Here is a 7,514-nt window from a genome sequence, read left to right on the forward strand (position 1 = left end):
TTATCATTGTATTGGGATGGAGGGAGCTATGGTTGCCTCCAAAGATGTGGATTTTCCAGGGAGAGGAAGTGATGTGAGAAAAGGCATGAACTTGGAAATGTATTGGATGTTCACTGGCAACGTGTAGCAGGTAGTTAATTTTAACTTTAAAGGGAGCTTTAAAGTCAGTGTGGGAAGGTACTCTTACCCAGGAGTGTGGATGCAGGAAGATGTGAGCAAATTGGAACTCATTACTGCAACAGAATACCACAATTCTCACAGACATATTTCTAGAGGAATGTAACTTATTAATGCTGATACAGGAAGAAATAGAACACATATAAATGTTCCTGTAAACACTATAGAAATGGAATCCACATTTAAAATTATTCCTAGAAAAAAATCACCAGGCCCAGATGGCTTCACTGGATAATGCTATTCAATATTTAATGAAGAATTAATACCAATCTTACACAAATACTTAAAGAGAATAGAGGAAGGAAACGTCCCATCTCATTTTATGAGTTCTGGATAACTTTGGACATTTTAAGAAATGTTAATCCTATTTGTGAAAATACATGCAATATTTCAAAATGTTAACAAATGAAATATTGTAATATATAAGAACAATAGTATATCATAACCAAGTTGGGTTTATGCCAGGCACACAAGGTTATTCTAATTTTAGATAATTTATCAGTATATTTTCCTAATAGGTTAAGGGAGAAAAATTATATTACCTCTGTAGTTGCAGGGAAAACATCTGATAAATTTGTCTCTTTTGATCAGACTTTTTGCAGATTAGGAGTAGAATGGAACATCCTTAAACTTATAAAAGATTATCTACCAAAAAAACATCATACTTAATGATGAAACCTTGGCAACATATTCTTTGTGATCAGAAAGGAGTGGGGTGCCTACTTCACCTTTAATCAAAATTTTAATGTAGTCCCTCCCAGTGCAGTAAGAAAAAGAAATGGTATAAAAATTAGAAAGGAAAAACCAATACTGCTGTTATTCACAGATGATATGATTGTGTAGATAGGAAATCCTAAAGAATCTACAGATAAGTTACTAAATTAAATTCTGATACAAAATCAGTATACAATTATGAATTATATTAACACCAGCCACAAACAGGTTGAAAATGCTTTTTCTTAAAAGATACCTGTTACAATAGCATAAAAACCACTGAAGTACTTAAGAATAAATCTAATAAAAGATGTACAAGAGAAGACCATGGGACTTTATTTACATTAATTAAAGACCTTAATAGAGATATTATACCATAGTCATGGATTGGTTACTTTACTTTTGAAAAATGTTTCCCGCAAATTGAATTATAGATTCAAACAAAGCCAGTCAAAATACAAAGTGTGTGTGTTTGTGTGTGTGTAAAATAACAGTTTAAAAAATTTATATGGAAATATAAGAGTTATGAATAACCACTCAGTTGAGGAACTTTATTAGGAACAAGGTTTATTATAAAGTCGTAGCAATCAAGACGTTGAGGTGTTGGAAGTTTTGGTGTACTGAACACAAATAGATTAATGGATTATAATTGAAAATACATAAACAGACAAAAGTAGCACTTTAAAACATTGGGGAAAAGATAGTCTGTTCAATAAATGGTGCAGAGAAAAATGGGTATCTATTAAAAAAAGAAGGGAAGGAAATTAATTTCTTCACATGCTATATACAAAAATGAATTTTAAGGGAATTGTAGACCTAAATATGAAAGGTAAAACTATAAAGATTTTACTAGGTAATATAGGAGAGTATGTTTAATCTGTTGGGTTGGAAAAGATTACTTAAACTTGTTACTTTGTTTAAGCTAATTATAGTGGGAAAGATTGATAAATCTACATTAAAATTAAGAACTTCTAGTCATGAAAAGACATCATTAAGAGAGTGAAAGTCACAGAGTAGATGTTTGCAACTTATGCAACTGACAAACGACTCATATCCAGAATATGTAAATAACGTAAAAATCTGAAAAATCAGACATCTCTATAGAAAAAAAGGCATTTTACAAGTGAGAAACCCTAATGGCTAATAAGTTTATTAAGAGATGTTCCTCATTCATAATGCAGAAAATGCAAGTAAGATACCATTGCACATGCACCATATTTGCTTAGCACAAATGGGAAGCAGAGAAGTCTCTTCCACTGCTTGTAGGAGTGTGAATTGTATAATCATTTTACAAAACGCTTGGGCATTAAGCAGTAAGGTTTAAGGTATGCATACCTTAAAACCAAACAGTTGTAATCCCAGATATTTATTTCAGGAAAAATAGGCACACGAATACCAGAATCCATGAACAAAAGAATGTTCACAGCTACATTATACATAATAGCCTGAAAATGAAAAATCAGAAATTTATATCAACATTATAATGGATGAATATACTGTATTATAGTCATGCATTGAACAAACTCCTGAACATGCAATGACCTGGATAAATCTTGAGAGTATTGAGTGAAAGAAAACAGATATAAAAATAACTATTTTTTAAATTCTATTTATATAAAGTTTAAAAATTGACAAAGTGATACTTTATTGTGTAAGGTTGTAGAGTTATCTGGTAAAAGTTTAAAGACAAACAAGAAAATTGTTACTCTAAAAGCCAACATAGTATAACCTCCATGGGGGAAAATGAGGAAGAGGCACATGGCAATTTAGGTACTCTGGCAGCATTCTATCTCTTAACCTTTATGTTATATACTTGTTCACTTCATAGTAATTTATTGTTTTATTTAGCTTTTTAAGAAGACCAATAATGTTGACAAACATCTTTCAAGGTTGAGAGAGAAAATATAAAATGTTAGACGTGATATAGTACACTGACACATGCATATTATATTATGAACAACTTTCTGCCAGTCAAATTGCAGACTTAGTTGAAATTGATAAATTCTGAAGAAAATACAAAAAAAATGACTAAGAAAAAAAAATCCTGGTTGGTTCTATAATTATTAAAGAATAGATTCCAAAGTTAAAATTCTTTCTTACAAAGAAAATGCTTGGCCTAGATAGTTTCAGGGTAAGTACACCCCAAATTCAAGAAACAGATTGAAGAGAGAACATTTTCCATTTATTTATTTATTTTTGAATATTTATTTACCTGTTTGTTTTTGGCTGTGTTGGGTCTTAGTTGCGGCACGCAGGATTTTTCATTCTGGCATACAGGCTCTTCATTGCAGCGCGCGGGCTTCTCTCTAGTAGTGATGAGCATGCGGGCACCAGAGTGCACGGGCTCTCTAGTTGCGGCACACGGGCTCTCTAGTTGCGGCACACAGGCTCTCTAGTTGTGGCACACAGGCTTAGTAGTTGTAGTGTGGGCTTAGTTGCCATGTGGCATGTGGGATCTTAGTTCCCTGACCAGGGATCGAACCCATGTCCCCAACATTGTAAGGTGGATTTTTAACCACCTGGACCACCAGGGAAATCCCAACATTTTCCATTTTCTAATGAGTTTTTAGCATAACCTTGATATCAGAACAAAGAGAAAAGGAAAGGAAAATTATAGTCTAATCTCATTTAAGACTATCAATGGAAAAATTCTAAAATTGCTAATATATTAGCAATGTGAATTCAGCATTGCATAAAAAAGATTATGCATCATTACTAAGTTGAGTTTATCTCTGGAATGCAAGGTTGATTTAACAATGCAAAATCAGTTTTTATATACAAAATGTAATTCACCACATTAACAGATAAAGGGGAAAATCATAGGATCATCTCAGTAATAAATAAAAAACATCTGAAAAAATTTTTTTTTTTTTTTTTTTTTTTGCTGTACGCGGGCCTCTCACTGTTGTGGCCTCTCCCGTTGCGGAGCACAGGCTCCGGACGTGCAGGCTTAGCAGCCATGGCTCACGGGCCCAGCCGCTCCGTGACATGTGGGATCTTCCCAGACCAGGGCACAAACCCGTGTCCCCAGCATCGGCAGGCAGACTCTCAACCCCTGCACCACCAGGGAAACCCTGAAAAATTTAATGCATAAAAAAGCACTTCCTTAAGGTAGTAAAGGACTTTCACCAAGAAAGAGTACAGCACACATCTTACTTAATGATGAAACTTTAAAAGCATTTCCTTCAAGATCAGAATACAAGGATGTCATTATATTGGAGGTCCTAGCCAGTGCACTGACAATTTAAAAAAAAAGAAAGAAAGGTCTAAGATTGAAGAAGAGGGACTTCTCTGGTGGCACAGTGGATAAGACTCCGCGCTCCCAATGCATGGGGCCCAGGTTCAATCCCTCGTCAGGGAACTAGATCCCACATGCATGCCGCAACTAAGAGTTTGCATGCCACAACTAAGTAGCCCTGGAGCCGCAACTAAGGAACCCGTCTGCTGCAACAAAAGGAGCCCACATGGGGCAACTAAGACCTGGTGCAACCAAATAAATAAATAAATATTAAAAAAATAATAATAAAAAGAATTCAAGAGGAAAATATATATTCTTATTCACAGGGGAGTTATTGTGTGCATAGGCCCATCTTCCCTCCCCACCTCCACAAAGAATATGCAGATAAATTGTTAGAATTAATAAGAGTTTAGTAAGGTTCTGGAAACAAGTAAAAATCAATTTTATTTCTATGTACCAGCAAAAATCAAAAGCTATAATAAAAAAAAAGTAATTTGCAAGAGTTTTATGCAGAAAATTAAAACTTTATTAGAAGTCATTAATCTAACAGTACAGAGTATATTCTTAGATAGAAATTCCCCAAATTGATTGTCCATCCTCAATAAGAATTTTTAATTTATTGAACTGGCTTATTCTAAAATAGACTTGGTAGAGCAAATAGCCAATAAAGTTAAGATACTCGTGAGGAGGCACAAGGTGAGAGCATTTGATTTACAAGATACCAAGACTTATAAATGAAATGGTATTTGGTGCAAGGATAGGTAAATTGATGTATTGATGAATTGATTTATTGTACAGAAGTCAGTTTGTCATTATGTAGTAAAGTTGTACATGACCAAACCTATATCCATTCTTACTTAGGGAAGCTGTTGCACACGTGTGTCTGCTGGTGTACAGGTGTGAGAATGCCTACAGCAGCATTGTTTATAGTATTCCCAAATTGGAAACAACCCAATGTCAACAGTAGAATGGATATGTAAATTATAGGATAGTCATACAATTTAATGACGTACAGTGATGACGTGAATGCATTCTATCTATGTCCAGTAACAATTTCAGGAACATACTGAGTGAAAAAGCAAGTCAGAAAAATAGATACAGCATTATTCTGTCTATATAAAGTTCAACAACAATATAAACTTCAAAAACAAGGACAGTTATTTAGGGATAGATAGCTGGTAACATTTTAAAGAAAAGCAAGGGCATAATAACTAGCACAAAATTCTGGATAACAGTTACCTCTTGGGAGGGTGGGTTTAGGGAGAGAGATTATGGTCAGAGAGGAGCATAAAGGGAGACTCTAAGGTACTGGTAACTTAATACGGCATGGTGTATACATGGGCGTTTATTTTGTTATTCTCATAATATTCATTTTAAATTTTAAGTTGTATTATATATTTCACAATAAAAGTTTTTAAAGAGGAAAAAAGTCCTCAAAATAAAATAGCAATAGAGGGAAATCATCTAAATGTAATACTTTGTAAGAACTGACAGCAAATATCATGTTACATGAAATACACATACCATTGCATTAAATTAGAAAAGATAGATTTACCCTCCCCCACAACTGTTTATTCGGTTTTTAAAGCCTTAGCTAATTCAAAATACAAAAAAATTAAGTGATTGGTATACATCATAAAAAAGAATAGGGAAATTATTAATGATGTGGCTGTATACTCCAAAGATTTCCCTAAAATTCTTAGAATTAATATTTAGCTGGTTACATGATATGTAATACAGAAATCAAAAGCTTTTCTTCAAGTTGGCAATATCCAGTTAGCATTTGAAGCAACAGATAAATTCTCCTTACAATAGTGACAGACTTTATAAAATACCTTGGAATAAATTTAATAAGAAAGGAACAGACCCTGTGTAAATACAGACCCTTATTAAATAAAGGGCATAAAGCAATCTTGAATGATCATAGAGACTTCTTTTTCCTGGATGGGAATACCTAATACTTAAAATAGGTCTAAATTAATATCTAAATTCACTGCATTTCCATTTAGAATCTTGTTTATAAATTTTTTATTGAGATATGATTGGCATATAACATTATATTAGTTTCAGTTATAAATATGATTCAATATTTGTATATACTGCAAGATGATCACTACAATATGTCTAGTTAACATTCATCACCACACACTGTTACCCATTTGTTTTCTTGCGATGAGAACTTTTAAGATCTAGTCTCTTAGCAACTTTCAAATATACAATACAGTATTACTAATTACAGTCACCAAGCTGTACATTACATCCCCATGACTTATTTAATACTAGAAGTTTGTACCTTTTGACCCATTTTGCCCACCCTCCACCCTACACTCCCCACCTCTGGCAACCACCAATCTGTTCTCTATGTCCATGAACTCGTGTTTTGGCGGTGTTTGTGTGTTGTGGGTTTTGTGTTTTTTTTAAGATTCCACATATAAGTGAGATCATAAAGTATTTGTCTTTGTGTGACTTACTTAAGTTAGCATAATGCCCTTAAGTAGTTCCCTCCATGTTGTCAGAATGGCAAGATTTCCTTTTTTTAATAAAATGGCTGAATAATATTCCATTTTGTTTGTGTGTGTTTGTGTCACATTTTTTAATCCATCTAATCACTGGACACTTGTTTCCATGTCTTGGCTTTTATAAATAATGCTGCAGTGAACATGGGGGTCATATATCTTTTCAAGTTAGTGTTTTCTCTGTCTTTGGGTAAATACCCAGGATGGATCATATGTAGTTCTATATGTTTAATTTTTTGAGGAACCTTCATGCTGTTTTCCACAACAGCAGCCTCAATTTACATTTCCAACAACAGTGTACAAGCATTCTCTTTTCCACAACCTCACCAGCTCTTCTTTTGTCTTTCTGATAATAGCCATACTAACAGGTATGAGGTGGTATTTCATTGTGGTTTAGATTTGCAATTCCCTGATGATTAGTGATATTGAGCACCTTTTCATGTTGCCTGTTGGCCATCTGTATGTCTAAAAATGTCTATTCAGATCTTCTGCCCATTTTTAAATTGGATTTTTTTTTTGGCTCTTGAGTTGAATGAGTTCTTTATATATTTGGATATTAGCCCCTTATCATATATATGATTGCAAATATTTTCTCCCATTCAGTAGGTTGCCTTTTCGTTTTGTTGTTAGTTTCTTCTGCTGTGCAGAAGCCTTTAAATTTGATGTAGTCCCACTTGTTTTTTTAAATAGGTTTTTGTTTATTTTTGTTTGTTTGGTTGGTTGGTTGGTTTAGAATAGTACAAAATGATTCTAATACTAATGTCTGTAGGGGAGAGTAGACATCTGAGACTAGCCAAAGTTCTTTTGCAAGTTAGGGAGGACTTGCCTCCCAAAGTTTCTATAATTAAACCCACTTAGTACTGGAATGG

The sequence above is a fragment of the Neophocaena asiaeorientalis genome, unplaced genomic scaffold, assembly GCF_003031525.2.
Source record: "Neophocaena asiaeorientalis asiaeorientalis breed wild unplaced genomic scaffold, Neophocaena_asiaeorientalis_V1.1 scaffold365, whole genome shotgun sequence".
NCBI classification, from domain to species: Eukaryota; Metazoa; Chordata; class Mammalia; order Artiodactyla; family Phocoenidae; genus Neophocaena; species Neophocaena asiaeorientalis.